Source organism: Balaenoptera borealis (genome assembly GCF_965194805.1).
Source record: "Balaenoptera borealis genome assembly, chromosome: 9".
Taxonomy (NCBI): Eukaryota; Metazoa; Chordata; class Mammalia; order Artiodactyla; family Balaenopteridae; genus Balaenoptera; species Balaenoptera borealis.
This window is the reverse complement of record NC_138873.1, coordinates 66,806,492-66,822,794: the sequence shown is the minus strand read 5'-3', so window position 1 is coordinate 66,822,794 and position 16,303 is coordinate 66,806,492. Positions and strand designations below refer to the sequence as shown.

Sequence of the window (16,303 nt, the reverse complement as noted above, 5' to 3'; positions counted from 1 at the left end):
GATGTGCTGTGAGTACAGGTGTGGCTTGCTGCAGCAGACAGCTTCTGACCTTCTTCACGTAACAGCAACTCCTCCCAGCCCTGCAGAGCAAGGGAATTCCAAATTTGTTGCTAAGTAATAATTTGTCACAGTTGGATGCTCTAATAAAAGCTGTTGATACAGATGCTGTTCTTCTGAAAAAGTTAGAAAGGTTGAAGTGCAGATGAGTAGGGAGGGTCTATAGGCAAATTTTAGGTTGCTGTGACTTGGGCTTCATTATAGCTTAGTTGGCAGCCCTAAGTCTATTTCCCAAACTGAACTTTTGCTTCAGTCTTGATTTCACTGGGTCAATTAATTAATGAATTCAACCAATGTTGATTGAGCTAGCTGACTTTGTAGCCGAAACATAGTCTTCGCAAGAGTAATTATGGCCAGTGTCATTTTATCATGTCAACCACTAAACATTAAGTGAGAGTTTTTATGGTGTGATCCCAGCCATCTACATCAGAATCATCTGGGGTGTCTTCAAGAATGCACATTCCTTGGCCTTTCTCCAGATCTGCCATAGTAAAACTTGAGGCACACATGTACACACCAACTCGGGCGACCCTTATAAATACTAACATTTGAAAATCACTGCTTTTGTTGATGTTTATCAGTTTTCAAATGTAGGTGGGCAGTTTTTGTAGAGGCAGTTTTTCTCCCATACATACCTTCATGCCAATTAAATTGAAGTGCAGACACATAGTAGCAAGGATTCTTAATTCACATGGCTTCTGGAAAGGTTCAAACTAGAGAGCTTGTGCTTTCCCAGGAATCCAGACTGGAGTAATAAATGTCATACTTAAAAATAATAATAATATGTCCTTCCAAATACTAGGCCTATCAAACACATATCAGTAGATTAAACAAACACCTTGAACAATTCATAAAACAAGAAATGTCTTTTCAACTGTACTTAACTATTGTTACATTATGGTTTAATGTAACCATAGTCTTCCATTTAGATTGATTTTTTAAAGAATTTGAATGGTCTTTTTATCTTTCTTGGAACTACATTGTGGAGATATACCATCATAACACATAGTATAAAGCATACACATGAAACAGAGTGCTTGTCATGCAATGATGCTCAGAAAATCAGTCCTGCTTTTTGATCCTTCCTCCCCTGCTCCTTCTTTCCCCTCTAGATGGCTCCAGGAATTTATATCAACTTTGTGGCGACCACCTTTCTGATCCATGATTTCCGATTTAAGCCACCGGCAGTGTATTCATCCTATTTAAAACACTGGAGATAATTAAAGGTACCATTTGGTTCTTAATTAAAAGCATCTTCTTTGCCTGATTTAGCCTGTCACGTAGACTTGGAGATGTATGCTTCCTACTGTGTCCCTGCTCTCAACATGGCCAGTTGGGAAAGAGAAGAAGATAAATGTGGGAAATCCCTTTTCAGAAAGTATATGGACTCCATTTCCTTTTTGTCCCAAATGGGAAAAAGGCAATATCCATGTTTCCCTTTTGAGAAAATGAATGAAGCTATATCCTCTCATCAGTGTAATTGCAGAGTTTTGAACAAGGATTTTAACTAGACTTAAGGACACCTTTGCTTATCTTTTGTGCTGACATTGTTGCTACCTCAGGTTAAATATCTCTGCCCTTGCATTAATTACCCAGAATCTTCTAATTGAGCAGCTCAGATTACAAGGGTTTCGAGAGAGACCGTTATATATCACCCTTTACCTTCATTTATATAATCATATGTAATCACAAAAGAGCCCCCAAGAGGCACAGAGAGGCCATGGTTCTTTTCTGGGACAATCCTTGCTTAGTTTACCAAAGATTTCACTCTCTTCACTGTTACACAAATATCTGTGAAAGTTACCATTTATTTTTAGGAGTCATTTTGAAGTGTTCCTGAGTTACAATTTTAAATCCAGAGTATAGGTCACTGGCAGAATGCTATTTATATATCTATATCTATATTATAAATAATTTTAGCCACATTTCTGGTGCTCCTTTAAAATCTCTTAATTTTGTAGATCAGAGCTGCCCAGATCACAGATCTTGAAGCATATCCATCTCTTTCACATGCAGCCTTTGCTCTTCAAGATCTCTAATTTATGTATTGGAAAATCCTATTAAACCAGCCTTGACAGGGCAAACAATAGTAATTTGCTTTTTCTGTTGATTGCAAATGTGGCTTCTGGGTTACCTGAGTACTAATAGTTTCTTTTCTTCAGTTTGAGGTGCACTGGGATTTTAAATTTAAAAAGTCAATTTAATTTCCAGTGCCATTTGTTTTGAAAAGAAAAAAAAAAAAAAATAACCCAGGGAAGCTGGGGATCTCTGAGGTCTTTACACTTGATCTGAATGTGAAGTTACAGTTTGTGGCCAGCATGACTTTTAAAATTAATTTAGAAACAAAGTTAACATCGATGAAGAAATGAAAGAAACACAGTGGAAGGGACCCAGAACAGAAGAAGGATTCTGATTTTGATGTCAGTTTTGCACTGAGCTAACCTTGGGGTTCCAGATTTTTACCAGAAGTCAACGGAGGTGCAAAATCACTCATAAAGCTCACGATTTGGGTGTGGGCTAGTAGAAATTGATGCTCAGAGAATATGGTTAAATGACAATGATTCCCTGAATTTCATATGCTTTAGGATGGTTACTTCTAAAGACTCCTGCCCCTGAGGTCAATAATGAGCTCAGTAATTTGGTGGAAATTTGGGGTGTCAACAACTTCTGGGTGGTGTAAGTCTGTCTGCCACAACTTAAGCTTGGTGCACTGTTTAAATCAGATCAACACTTGAGTGATGTCAGCCTCAGGGAGTGGGAGTCTTGGTCTAGGGGTAGAGGGAGTGAGTTGAGGGAAAGACATATTACTCAGAAGAGGAAGGAAGGAGAGGAAGGAGGAGGATGCAAACACTACTGATATTTGAATAGAAAATTTTAAAGTACTGATTGTCTACCTAAGAGTAACTTGAGTAAATATTAATAAGTACAGAAGTCTGTAATAGGTACTTTTTTTTTAAATTTTTTTTTTTTTTTAAATTATTAACACCTTTATTATTTATTTATTTATTTTTTGGCTGTGTTGGGTCTTCGTTTCTGTGCGAGGGCTTCCTCTAGTTGCGGCAAGCGGGGCCACTCTTCATCGCGGTGCGCGGGCCTCTCACTATCGCGGCCTCTCCCGCTGCGGAGCACAGGCTCCAGACGCGCAGGCTCAGCAGTGGTGGCTCACAGGCCCAGTTGCTCTGCGGCATGTGGGATCTTCCCAGACCAGGGCTCGAACCCGTGTCCCATGCATTGGCAGGCAGATTCTCAACCACTGCGCCACCAGGGAAGCCCTGTAATAGGTACTTTACACTAATAAATTTGATTATTTATTGGTCCTTTTGTCACAATACTTCTGTTGACAATCATAGGAGAATTTCCTCACAGTAATCCTGAATCTTCAAAAAATATATTCAAAGTCATCTTGGCTTCAGCCCAATCCATTGTTTTATTTGTTTCTCCCTTGACTCTTGGTCTAACCTCCACTTCATTTTTTTGCTAACCAAATTTTGAAAACCGTAAAGTGACTCCATCATTTAAGCTCATTATTATTTCCCCACTGCCTGGTCTAGTATCAGGCATATAGTTGGTTGTTGAAATTATTGAATCATTTTGTTTTCAAAGATAAAATAAAAAAGCTCTTGGAGTACTACCCATCTTTCCATACACAGATGGAATGTCTTGACCTCTTTTTCAGTGAGGACTCAGGTTTGTTGCTCTGTATATATGGCACTGTGTGCATACCTCTTGCTCTTTGATGGGAGACTATCCCCCCCCCATTACTCTGTACCTCTTTAATCTTAGCCTGGCCAGTGCTATTCCATGAGTGATAATGAGTGAAAGATTAAATAGAGTGGAGGAAACAAAGGGAGCTCATGGGCCATTTCATTTGGTGCTTCCCAGTGCCCTCCCTTTACTATGGGTACCAGGGGATGCTTCTACTCAAGGGGACTGCTAGCAACTGCCTGGGGCTCAAGTGTTTCTCTGAATTTTATGTAGGTTTAATCCAGATGTTAAGACTGTTCTCTAGAGTCTAACAGTGCTGGTCTTACTGCATCTAACCCTGGGAGGAGTGTTCACATGGTAATAAATAACTTTGCTAGAGAGGAGAGCTGGGAGTTGAGTCCGGAGGACGTTGCTTCCATTCCAGGCCAAATTGTTTTCCTAAAGTAGGGGAAATGTTGTACTGGGGATAAAGTGTCCTCTTAAGTGTTCTCACCTCTGACAGGAAAAATTCAATTTCCCTGAAAGATATGTCACCTCTTTTCCCTTCCTGAGACTTTAATCTCTGTATCGCAGTGGAAAAAGTACTGAGGATCAAAGATGTAATACAAATGACTGGGTAACGTTTTGAACCCTACTTGTGTGGTCATCAGAATGTCTGAGACCGCAGGTGGCTGGTGGCAGATGGAGAGCTGTGGGAGTGTTGGAGGGACAGCAGGGAAGGCTGGTGAAATGATCTGAACACAGAATCGTGATTCTGATACTGCGTTCTGCCACCAAGCACAGGTTATTAGCTGTAAAAGAAATCAACTTTCTTTGATAGTGTCTCTATGTCCCTTACCTCTTCTCTGAAATTTAGGTGATGACCAAAGTAACTTCAGACAGTATACTGTGTGGCACATTATGTGTTTGCGGCATTTAGTTGCTCTGGGCATTATAAAATCAATATATTATGATGCTGAAGCCAAATTTCAAACTAGATACTGTATTTTTCCTATCTCCTTTGTAATTTCAGTCAGATGAGGTTTTTCGTTTCTTGTCCAACACTGTTTGGTGAGCGTTCAGTTTCTTGCAGAAAGCTAAATGTAATATGTGGATATGCTTCAATCTAATCACAGAATATTTATTTAGTTCATAATATGTGCCAAGTACCTACAAAGTGCTATGAAAGGAACAAACTTTGTTTTAGACACAGTGCTTTTCCTCTCTTACGGAGTTTACTCCTGTATGTTATAATGTTTTTACTCCTTTTTCAATTTATGAGCTTATCTTTTTAATGATAAAATTAATATGACTACCTTACCAACAAATTGGAAACAAGAGAAAGAAATATTGTCCACAAAGTTATCACCCTAACAAAAAAACTGCTAGCATTTTGGTGTTTCCTTCCAGCCCTTTTTTCTGGGCATCTGGATTTTCCCTGTAGTTGTTACAGTGTATATATATGCTTATAGCTTCTTTACATTTTACAGTATTATGAACATTGTCCAAAATCTTAGCATCTTATTTGTGAAGGGTCTTAATACTCTGAAGAACACATGAGAGATACTTGTTTAAATAGTCCATGGTTTTCACAGTTTTAGTGGCAGCGTGAGATGTGAAGAGAACATGGGCTTGCCCAGAAATTGGGCTTGAATGCAGGCTCAAATATTTTCCTCTGTGATCAGAGACAAGCAATTTCTCCTCTCCGAGCCTCAGTTTTCATATCTATAAATTCTGCCACGTATTTAGTGAATATGTGATCTGTAAACGGTAGCTATTACCATTTAGGCTCTCTCCAGTTTTTGTCATTATAAATAATGAAATATGGAGCATCTTTACATATACAGTATAACACTTCCATATTTTGTATTATTTTCTTTGGCTGTAAGTCCAAAACAGAGTTTCTGGGTTGATCCATTTAAAGGTTCTTGACTTGCTTTATCATGCTGCTTTTCAAAAGAATTTACTAATTAAAATCACAGTGTCAAGGTATGAGAAAACCTGGTCTCACTTTCTATTTTTCAGATGGACTTTAAAGTCATCTTTTTAAGTCCCTGAAAATCCAAGTGAGAGTTTGATTGTAACATTCAGCCTTTCATTTGGGAATGCCATATGCCTGCTCATTTATTAAAATATCTTCTATTTTCAAAAACGTTTGTATTTTTTCATATAGCCCACTTTTCTCATCCAGAACATGCATTTATGTGTCTTATTGCTACCGAGAATATACAAGTATTGTAATAATTATAGATTAAATAATTGTAGATCATTATGTGATATGATTATATCATATGATCTATATTTTCACATTCCTTTAATAGTCATAACCCTATTTTGTTCTGCTTATATATTGTTATTTTTTTTACATTGAATTATAGTTGATTTACAATACTGTGTTACTTTCAGGTGTACAGCAAAGCGATTCAGTTTTTTGCAGATTATGCTCCATTATAGATTATCACAAGATAATGGCTAGAATTCTCCGTAGTATATAATATATTCTTGTTGTTTATTTTTATACATAGTACAATAGTTTGCGTCTGTTAATCCCATACCCTTAATTTGTCCCTCCCCATCTCCTTTGGTAGCCATGAGTTTGTTTTTTATGTCTGTGAGTCTGTTTCTATTTTGTATATACATTCATTTGTATTATTTTTTAGATTCCACATGTAAGTGATATCATATAGTATTTGTCTTTCTCTAACTCTTTATCATTCATCATTCTTCTTTTACCAGTCAGAGTTTCTAAATCAATACAAGTAGTGATAGAGATAATCCTACTTATTTTGTTTGAACATAAAAGGAAACCCTCTAGGACAACATTTCCCAAACTAGGTTCTGAGGGGACTAGTGCTTTGAACAAAAAAAGGTTGCAATCCATTGAGATCTGCAAGTCACACTACCATACTAATGTTTCCAAGACATCCTGTAGTTAGAAATATGTTTAAATTTTGTTCAATTCAGCATTTCCCACACTTATTTGGACAAAGAATTCTTATACCTACCCCATCCCCACCCCCATTTTTTTAGAATTGCACATTAACATTTTAGACGACAGTATTTCTGAGGGACTTCCATTTGGGAAAAGATACTATAAAATATATACATGAAATATAATGTTGGGATTAATTTGGAAAAGATTTTGTTAATAATGTTAATGAAGTAGCCATTTAGTCCTTTTTAAAAACATCATTAACAGGAATGAATATTAAGTGTCTTTTAAGTATCTGTTGAACAATTTAGTTTTTGTTATTTAGCCTACTAATGTGATATGATATAATAAAAAGTTCCTCGATATTGAAACTTCTTTAAAATCCTAGGATAATAACTACTTGGAATTGGTGGATTTTTTTTTTTTTTTAATATACCTTGGATTCTCTTTGCTAATATTTTACAGTATTTAGGATTTTTACTTCTGTATTCATAAGTGAAATTGGTCTACGATTTTAATTTTTGTGTTAATTTCAGGGATACATATTCACTCCATTGAATAATGTGAGTACTTTTCTTTTTCTCAATACAGTAACTGTTTATGTTCAACATGGGAATTCTTTGCTCCTTGAATGTTTGAAATAATTCCCTGGTTAATGGGCTGAAGCCTTTTATGGGGGTTGTTCTTTAACGACTCTATCAATAATTTCACCAGCATCGCTCTTGTCAGGTTCTCTTTTTGTTGTTAAGTCAGTTTTGGTAATTTATATTTTTCTTCCAGAAAATTGTCTATTTTGCTGAGATTGCCTAATTTATTTCCTTATCATTATCCATAGTGTACTTTATAATTTTCAAATATTTTCTGTAACTGTTTTTTTTAACTGTTTTTCTCTTTTCTCTGCTTGTGCTGTTTCTGCCTTTCTTCTTTAAGAGCTATGCTTGACTTTATTAACTAACTCTATGTTTCCTTTTTTTTTAATTTCTGATTTTATGAGGATTATGTCTTTCTGTTTTCTGAAGCTCCTTGTATTTTTTTCCTAAGTTGTTAATTTGATTATTTTTCCCTTTCTCTTTTACCTTTTAAATAATAAGAACCCTTGACTATAAATTTGCCTATGAGTAGACCTATGAATTCCATAAAGTTTAATGTGTTTTATTACCATTTAGTTGTATCTAAATACGCTTTAATTGTACTACTAGCTGGCCTATTGAGGATCTCAGGAAAAATGCCCTAAATGCGCCTGAGATTTGTGGCTCTGTCATGCATTACCTTTTCTTTCTCATTTTAACTGCTAGGCCTCATATAGGCTTAGATGACTGCTCAGAAGCAAGGTCTGCTAAAGTCACTGTGCCTCACATACAAGTTTGACCTCTTATCTGCTCAGAGATGGAAGTGTTACAGCATTCAAAGTGTCTGTTTAAAGCCACTTTAAATTTATTTAACAGATATTAATAAGAAAATTATTATGTACCAAGCATCATTTTAAGCATTTTGTGAATATTAATTTAATTAATCTCATAACAACCTTGTGCGATAGATATTATTCACCCCTTCAGAGATGGGGAAACTAAGGCACAGAGGCTAGTGAGAGCCAGGACTTGAACCCAGTAGATTTAGCTCCAGAGGCTGCAGTCTGAACCATCAGGTTAAACTGCTCTTCTCTTTTGAAATTCTGCCTGCTTATTCCTGCCATGCAAATATCTCCATAACTAAGAGAAAAATGTCTCCCTCCACACCCGGTTTAAGATTTTTTAAAAGGTTATAACTGCATGTCACTATAGATTTCAATACCTGTCCCAGGAAAGTAATGAAAAGTGTGAAGAAAATCAGGATGTGCCACCCCAAAATGTGGCATCTTGGCATATTGGATATTTTAAGCTAAAGGAATTTGAAAAAGGACAGAAGCAAGGTCTCCCTGACCTTCCACTTCTGCCCTGAAGCAGATCACAAGATCCTCACGTGAGAGGTCCTTCCCTATGCCCGGAGGAAAGGAGCATCTTTACCTCAGAGGACAGAGAGACGCTGAGAGGAAGCACAACGAACAGACCTTGCTGATTCCCCCCACTTAGCTACCCTTAGCTCATACCCTTTGTCCTTCCTTGCATGCTCTCCCACGACTTTCCACTCTTCATCAAACCTAGCACAAAACAGCTCAGGCGTAATCGTTTTTTCGGAGCTTCCTTATGACGGCTCCCGTCTCACCTAAAACTTATATCGAATAAATTTGTATGCTTTTCTCCTATTAATCTGTGTTTATCAGTTAGTTTTTAGGTACAGTCAGGGACCCTAGGAGGTCTGAAGGAAGAGTTCTCCTGTCCTCAAAGGAGTCAAAACACACCCCTCTACTCCTCGCTGGAATCGCCTCCCCATCATTTCCCTCCGAGCCTTAGCTGCAGTCTACAGGCAAAACCTCTCTGTGTCCATGCCCACGGCCAAGCCAATCTGAACAGCTGCAGAGTCTAGAATGTTCAGATCATCAGAGTACCCCACCGCTGACAGAGGGTTGAAAGCATGATAGATAATACTGAGAAAGTCCTTGGCGTTACAGCCGGGAGGAATAAAAGATGAGGAAAGACGGACTGGTCTGTATTCTTGGTATTTTGTAGTTTCCATCTCAAACCTATCACAAAAATCAAAGCAAACTGTGGTCCAGGAGAACAAGCGGTCCCAAGTTTGGAGTGTGAGACTAGGCACCGCTTAAGCGGCTTAGAACAAACACCGGAAACACCACTCCTGGTCTTGGATCACTCCGCACAGGGGGCCTCTGTGAGCAGTTACCCGTGGCAAATCAACTCCCGTGATTCAGAGAGTCGTCCGTAGGTATTGTTTTTGAGGTTTATGTTTACAAGCTGTTTTCTCTGACCAAGACATCAAAGTACACAAAAAACATCTCTCTCTTCTGCCTTTTCATTTTTCTTCTGTTTCAGCGGCTCTGAAGGAAATAGTTTATTTCAAAAAGGTAATTCCTAGCATCCCCGCCCCCCCAAGTAAATTTTATATACACCTTACAATGTATATTTTACTTCAGAGCATGCAAATTTAGCCTTTTAATTCTGTAATTAACATACAGAAAATTACCTTTATTTATACAGATTGATTTCCTCCTTGACTCAATTGTTTTCCAGAAGATAGTTCTATTTTTTTCCCCAGTGAATGAAGTTTTCATTTAAGCATATAATTAGTCTTAGTGTGTTGTGGTCAGAGATCATGCTCTAGTTTCCTCTGTGTATTTCCATACACATATCTTTTGTTTTTAGTGCAAGTATTTGATTTAGCAAACACAGACGGCTTTTTTATGAATGGGGCAGCGATCAGAACATCACCCAGATTCAATGGCAGTATATGACATGACAGCTGTTCACTGTTTCCTATTCAGCTAGTGAAGCTCTGCATCCATTGTGGAGCTGCTGTGAGCACACAGATCAGATTTAGACCACAGTGTCTTATCTGTTCCCCAAACAGTTTCATTTTCAGCAGGTCATTTGTTTAATCTGAGGATTTACCTAATAACAGTGTCACCTAGTTACACATCAGCTATAACATCTGGAAACTCATATTTCATAAGGAAAGCATCATATATTAATTGTAAAATCATGTCACAATTCTTTGTGTCTTTTTTGTATCTTCATAAAAAAGTCACAGAGAAACATTTATCCATTTCAATCATTCAACCATTTCAATTGCCTCCTTTGGTTCCTCATGACACCTAATTTCTGTACCAGAGTATTCTATTATAATGGCCTAGAATGAGTAAATTTTCCTCCTATGATTCTTCTGGCTCAGGATGAGGACTGACATGATTCCAGAAACGCTTCAGTGCCATTACCCTCGATTAGAGGGTCTCAAACTTTAGCAGGCGTTAGAATCACCTAGAAGGCTTGTTAAAACAGTGATTGTTCCATTCCATTCCCAGAGTTTCTGGTCTGGCAGATCAGGGTGTGGCCCAAGAATTCGTATTTCTAACAAATTCCCAAGCGATTTTGAAACTGTTGGTCCCGGTCTACGCTTTGAAAGTCTTAATCTGGGGGGTTATCATTCTCAGACTTGGAAGCACGATTATGTATAGCCAATGCTTTGGCATGCTTTATTCCTGTGGCAGGCATCATCTGAAATACACAGACTCTTGTTCTCTCGAGCACCTGAAAAGAACTTTTCTATACTTAAATCTGTTTTCTTGCTTACAAGAGTGAGATGGACAAAAGGAATGCAGAAATGACACAGCAAAGACCGGTGCTCCAGAGAAGCCAAACAGAACAAGTAAGAGCATTTAGGGCTGTCCAGGCTTTTGCAGAATTCCTTTGAATCTCTATTGCCTCTGGGTGTGAACATTTTTTTGATGCTCAGATTATATGATTTTTTTTCTATTTTAGACAAGAGAGAAGAATTAAGATTCTTTTGGGAGTCTTCTTGCTTCATTACATGCCAGTCATATTTCTTGAACTTCATGGAGAATTAGGAAGGGTTCTCCATAGTAATCAATTCTATGTTATCGAGGAGAGACTTTCAGTTTATATGATTAAGACCCTCATTAAACATGTTTAGAAACAGATCTTCCAATCCTCCTAGGTAGCCTGTTTTAGTGTTTATTTATCTTTATATTGATGATGTTCTTTTCCTTATTTTGTACAAATCCTTAAAATTTAAGCCTATTTTTTTTTCCTGATTCCACTTTTCCATAGAGATGGAGATCGGGTTAGCTGTCTCCTTGTGGTAATAGAAGCAACAATTAAATTACACTTTTTAAGGCAAAACAAATTAAGATTCTTCAATTTTTTTAATGAGTCCAGCTCTTAATCCCGTTATTTTTTTTTTTTTTTTAGTCTTCGTCATCTCCTTAAATATTTGTAAGTTGAAAACAACTTTTTAAAATAATAACATATTCTCTTACTTGCTATGTGCCAGGCACTGGGCTAAGCACTTTACATGTACATAATGATGTGTACATCGATACGTGCTTTACCAAATTAGTAGATGTGCATTACTGAAACTTCATGGGTTTCTAAAAATTTATTTTGCCTAAAGATTCAGGCATTTCTCTGAAGCAAATGGAAATAGTTTTTCCTGTTCATTATTTATTGTTTTCCTATCTTGTAAGGGTTCTCTGGAAATTTATTTTGTTTGTACATTTGTTTTAATATTCTAGTGTTTTCCAATTCTGTCAGTATTAGTAGCTTCAATGAATCCTGCAATTTACTCTTACATTCAGGGAAGTTCAATGTGCTAATTAAAAGATGCTGATCAGGAGATGTTAAATTTTTTTTAGGATCTCAGTTAAATATAACACAAAGATCTCTGACAGGAAAGAACTGGATGATAACAAATATAGAAGCAGGTGGCAGAAATTGTTTAAAAAGATCGCTAGATGTCATTCTAGAAGATTAAGCAAAATAATACTCTCTTGAACAGAAAAGTTTAACCCTTGATAATGATTGGAACTTTTTGTGCCTAACATAGGAGTTTGTTCATTTGGTCATTCAAGCAATAAACATGAGTGGTCCTTTATTGTTGCAGGTGGTTCTGTGTTGAGGTTGGGGTATAGAGACCCAGTCCTTGTTCTTGTCCTTGAGGGAGAAGGTCCCAAAGGGCAGAGGGAACAGGCAACTCTCACCTCACCCCTGCGTCTCCTGTTCTGAGAAGAATGGCAAGACTTGTAGACTCTTAAAACCTGGGGAAGGACATTTTTACTCAGGTGTTGTAACTGAGGACAAAAGGGAAATGTCCTCAGGGCAAGATGCTTTTTCCCTAGGGGGCTCACAAGAGGACAGAGTGTGAGGAATCTTGGGAGTTGTGGAGACCGAGTGACTGCTGTGTGACCCAGGACCCTTCAGAAGTTCCGTCAGTGCCTTTGGAGGCTCAGAAGGGGCCCCTCCCCCAAGCTGGAGCAGGTCCAGGTTTGCGAGCTTAAGAGGGTGACCCAGTCCTAAGTGTGGAGGCAGAATGTGGTCCTGCACAAATAAGGCTGCGGCTCGTTGTTGCTTTCTCTTAACAAAACCTCTTTCTACAACCTTTTCCTACTGTGTTTGGTGGGATTACTCTGAAGGATAGAATTTATCAGGTTGAGCAGCAGCCTCATCCTCTCGCAAATAAAGCAATTCGAGGTCTGCTACAGATGACTTTGGCAATAGGACCATGTAAATATCCAGTAAATTACCATAGTGCTTTCAGTGATGATACTGTTGAATTTTGAGTAGGAATTCCATTAATTGAACTTCATTGCACTATATAACACAACATAATAAACACAGGATAACATATCATCCCTGTTAAATCCTTGGCAATAAATGATAAGATTAGAAGAAAAAAACCCTTTATTTTCTCAGTAATATCAAAGTATAAGATTTAAGCATATCAGCATCATTAAGGCTCAGTCATAATACATTTCAGGTCTCCCTCTCTCTTTCTGCAATTCTCTTTTGACCATGTTTGACTGAATGCTATTTATAATATTAGGAGTAGCCACCTACTATGTGCCTCTTACATGTGCTCTTATGTATATTACTGCTGAAATTCAAAGAAACTTTGCTAGCGTAGATATTATTATCTCTTTTTTACACTGAAATCATAGACATTTGTCAGAGGGGCAGAGGTGGGATTCAAACCCAGGCCCGACAGCTGCCAGAGCTGGGCTCTCCCAGGTGCACAGCCCCTCTGGGGAAGTGCTTTCTGCACATGTTCACAACACATCTAATTAGGGTCATTGTAAACCATCTTTGACAACTGATGAGATTTCGGATATGGTTGCAAGAATCAAAGGAGTCATTTTATCAGAAAATAAAGCACTTAGAAGGGAGAACAATATATTAAAAGGGGCAATATTTTCCAAGTATTGAGATTTAAATAACCATTACTCCTGTGTGGCTGTATTTAAGATAGGGTTAGCAGGAATTCAGTAGTGCCAGGAATCAAATTTGACATTTACTTTGGAACCAAAGTATATATGATTCAGTTCCCTTGCCCAAACAGATCAGAATGACAAGTTTTCACGTCCAGCCTAAAGATCGTTGGCCTGCTATCAGTAAAGATTTGTCCAGCATGAGTAGTCTGGGAGATCTAACCTTGCCCCTGCTCGGCAGGCTCCACAGCTCATCGTGTCTCTAAATTCCAAATGCGGCTCAGTTTTTGGCCTTTAGATCCCCCTATGTTGAGTCAGAGGGGTCAGGGAAGTCATTTGGAATGTTTTGTTCCAAATCCCTGCTGCTGTTACTAAGCATAGATGCAAACACAGTGAAGCCGCCGTGTGGGAGCTGGCCTCGATGCTTGCACGATGGTGGATGGGGCAGGTGGGATAATGCCAAGGATGGTTACCTACCCATGACTTTCCTGGAGACCTGGAATCAGAGTCATGGTCCCCCATGCTACATCTTATTTCCACCTGGGAGTGCCCTGGACCAAGTGTCATCTGAGCCCAGAGAGAGCATGCCCACATCTTTATAAGCCTACCCTTTCTTTGTGTTTTTATGTGGGCCAGCCCTTGCATGAACGAGCTAATACTCCTGAGGTAAGGACATCTTGGGAGTCAAGTCACTGCTCTTCAGGTGCACAGATGACTTGGTGGAGGTAACCCTTGAAACAGGACCGTTAATATTTTTATTTTCAATGAAGAAAAACAACATGATAAGGGCTAATAGAACTAGTATCTGAAGATGTTTTGTCTTGTAATATGTGTGCATCACACAAGGTGGCAGAACAAGCATATGGCGATCCTCCAGCTGGAGGTGGGAAGCCGCATTGTCTGCAAGGCAGGATCCGGTCACCAGCCCCTACCTTTGCAGGCTAAGCTGCAGCTGCTGCTTCTCTCTGTGTGTGCTCACACGTTTGTGTTTAGGTAGAGTATGGCACATAGTTTAATAACTTGCCAGCACTCAAATCCTTTGCTTTCTGTGAGACACTGTGTTAAATGATTAGACCTCATTGGTTTCTTGAAAATAGGCACCGACTCCTGGCTCCGATTTATATGCCTTCTTTTTGATTGAAAACACAAGCTTACTCTCCATTAGCATTGTAGTTCAACTTAAGGGCGTCGTAAAAGCTAAGCCATAAGACAGTTTTATAACCTACGATATCAAATTTTAACTTTTTTCTTCTCCATATAGGATGTGAATATGATGTTAAATATTTATTAAATATTTGTCAAGCTTATTACCTCTGTTTGTTTTTCTCCATAAGGAGAATAAAAAATCCCTGGATTTATTTTTAAATTTAATTGAATGGTTAATACTTAATTTTAATCATTATTAATTCAATTTTTTATGTAGTCATTTTTATGGCTGAATAAAACATTTTACCACACTCAGGCTTGTGAACAAGGCCATTAGCAATAGACTACATAGGACTGCAAAACCATGCATCAGAAGTACTAGAGAACAAATTTATTTGTACTCTTGACCTATTCAGTACAAAGAAATGGGACATCTCTCAAAGTCATGGGGAAAACATTTGATCTCTAGAATAAAAAACAAAAGCTATGCATATGCCTCATTTCTCACATAAAATTTATGTCTTAGCCTCAGAAGTTTTAACGGATACAATTTATTTTCCCAAGTTCTTTAGACTGTATTAGGATGGACTTTGGGAGGGTAAAATGCTCATTCTCAATAAAGTGGTAAGGTAATTTGGGAAGCTATACCACCAGGGAGACAGGTGACCATGGCTGGTCATCTTTGGTCACTTCTTTCTTCTTCTCTTCCCCTCTGATTACCTTTCCAAGGGCTTTCAGTACTTCCGGGAAGTGCTGTTGGTTCTTGCATCTGTGTCCCTCCTTTCCCTTAGCCTAAATTATCATCCTTATCTCTAGGCCTTTGTACTTGGCTGCATCTCATCACTTCCTCCTCCACCTACCAGCTCTGTGCTGGAGTTAGCTCACACTGGCTTGTGAGAGTCGATTTTGCATGTTTTCCCCCCAATTTCAAGGTTAGCAATGTCAGGTTGATAGCTTGGGATTGGTCATGATATAAATATATGTACATCACAGAAATCAGTGAACACTACAAAAAAATCAAAGCTTTCCCCTTCTCCCCCTGAGCTAGTTTACCTGCACACCATAGTGTAAGACCATGGATTCAAACGAATAACTCCAAGTTGATTCTGTCAGCCCACCCCTCAACCCCCGAGAATTAGTTGTCAAAGACACATTGTATGAATGTGGTAACTTCCATTAAGAGGGAAATAAATATATTTATTTACAGAACTGATGGCATTCTTGTCCATGTTCAGGAATGACAGATGTTATGCAGCTGGTGTGTCACTGAAACCATTGTGCATGCAGCAGCTGGGCAGAGATTTAAATGGAAAGTGTCTCCACCTTTAGACCATGCCAAAAATGAACTCCAAATTATCTAAACACCACACTGAGTTTAGTGAAATGCCTAGCACTTCTCCAGTTTGCTGGCTACTCCCAGGGAGCTTGGCACTATAGAGCAGTACAGAGAATTACAAAGTCACAAATTTGACTTTTGAGGGACCTTACAATCCACTTTATTGTGAGGGCTCTTGTCACCCTGGAAAAGAGATGCCCCAACTTCCTGCACTAAATTTGAATATTGTCACCTGGGATTCAAACAGTCTGGCGGAGTCTACTGTTCAAGTGTTTAAAAACCTGTAAATATCCAGAACATTCTTTAGTCTGTAATT

The 16,303-nt window shown here is 38.3% G+C and overlaps 1 long non-coding RNA gene across 1 annotated transcript in view; it reads left to right on the top strand.

Annotated features, from left to right (window-relative positions):
- LOC309635098 overlaps nucleotides 1–16,303 on the top strand; it is a 536,898-nt gene that overhangs the window by 247,116 nt on the left and 273,479 nt on the right. Inside the window, exon 4 of the long non-coding RNA XR_014248645.1 lies at nucleotides 1,170–1,283. This is a non-coding gene — a long non-coding RNA (uncharacterized lncRNA). The remainder of the gene's footprint in view (nucleotides 1–1,169; nucleotides 1,284–16,303) is intronic.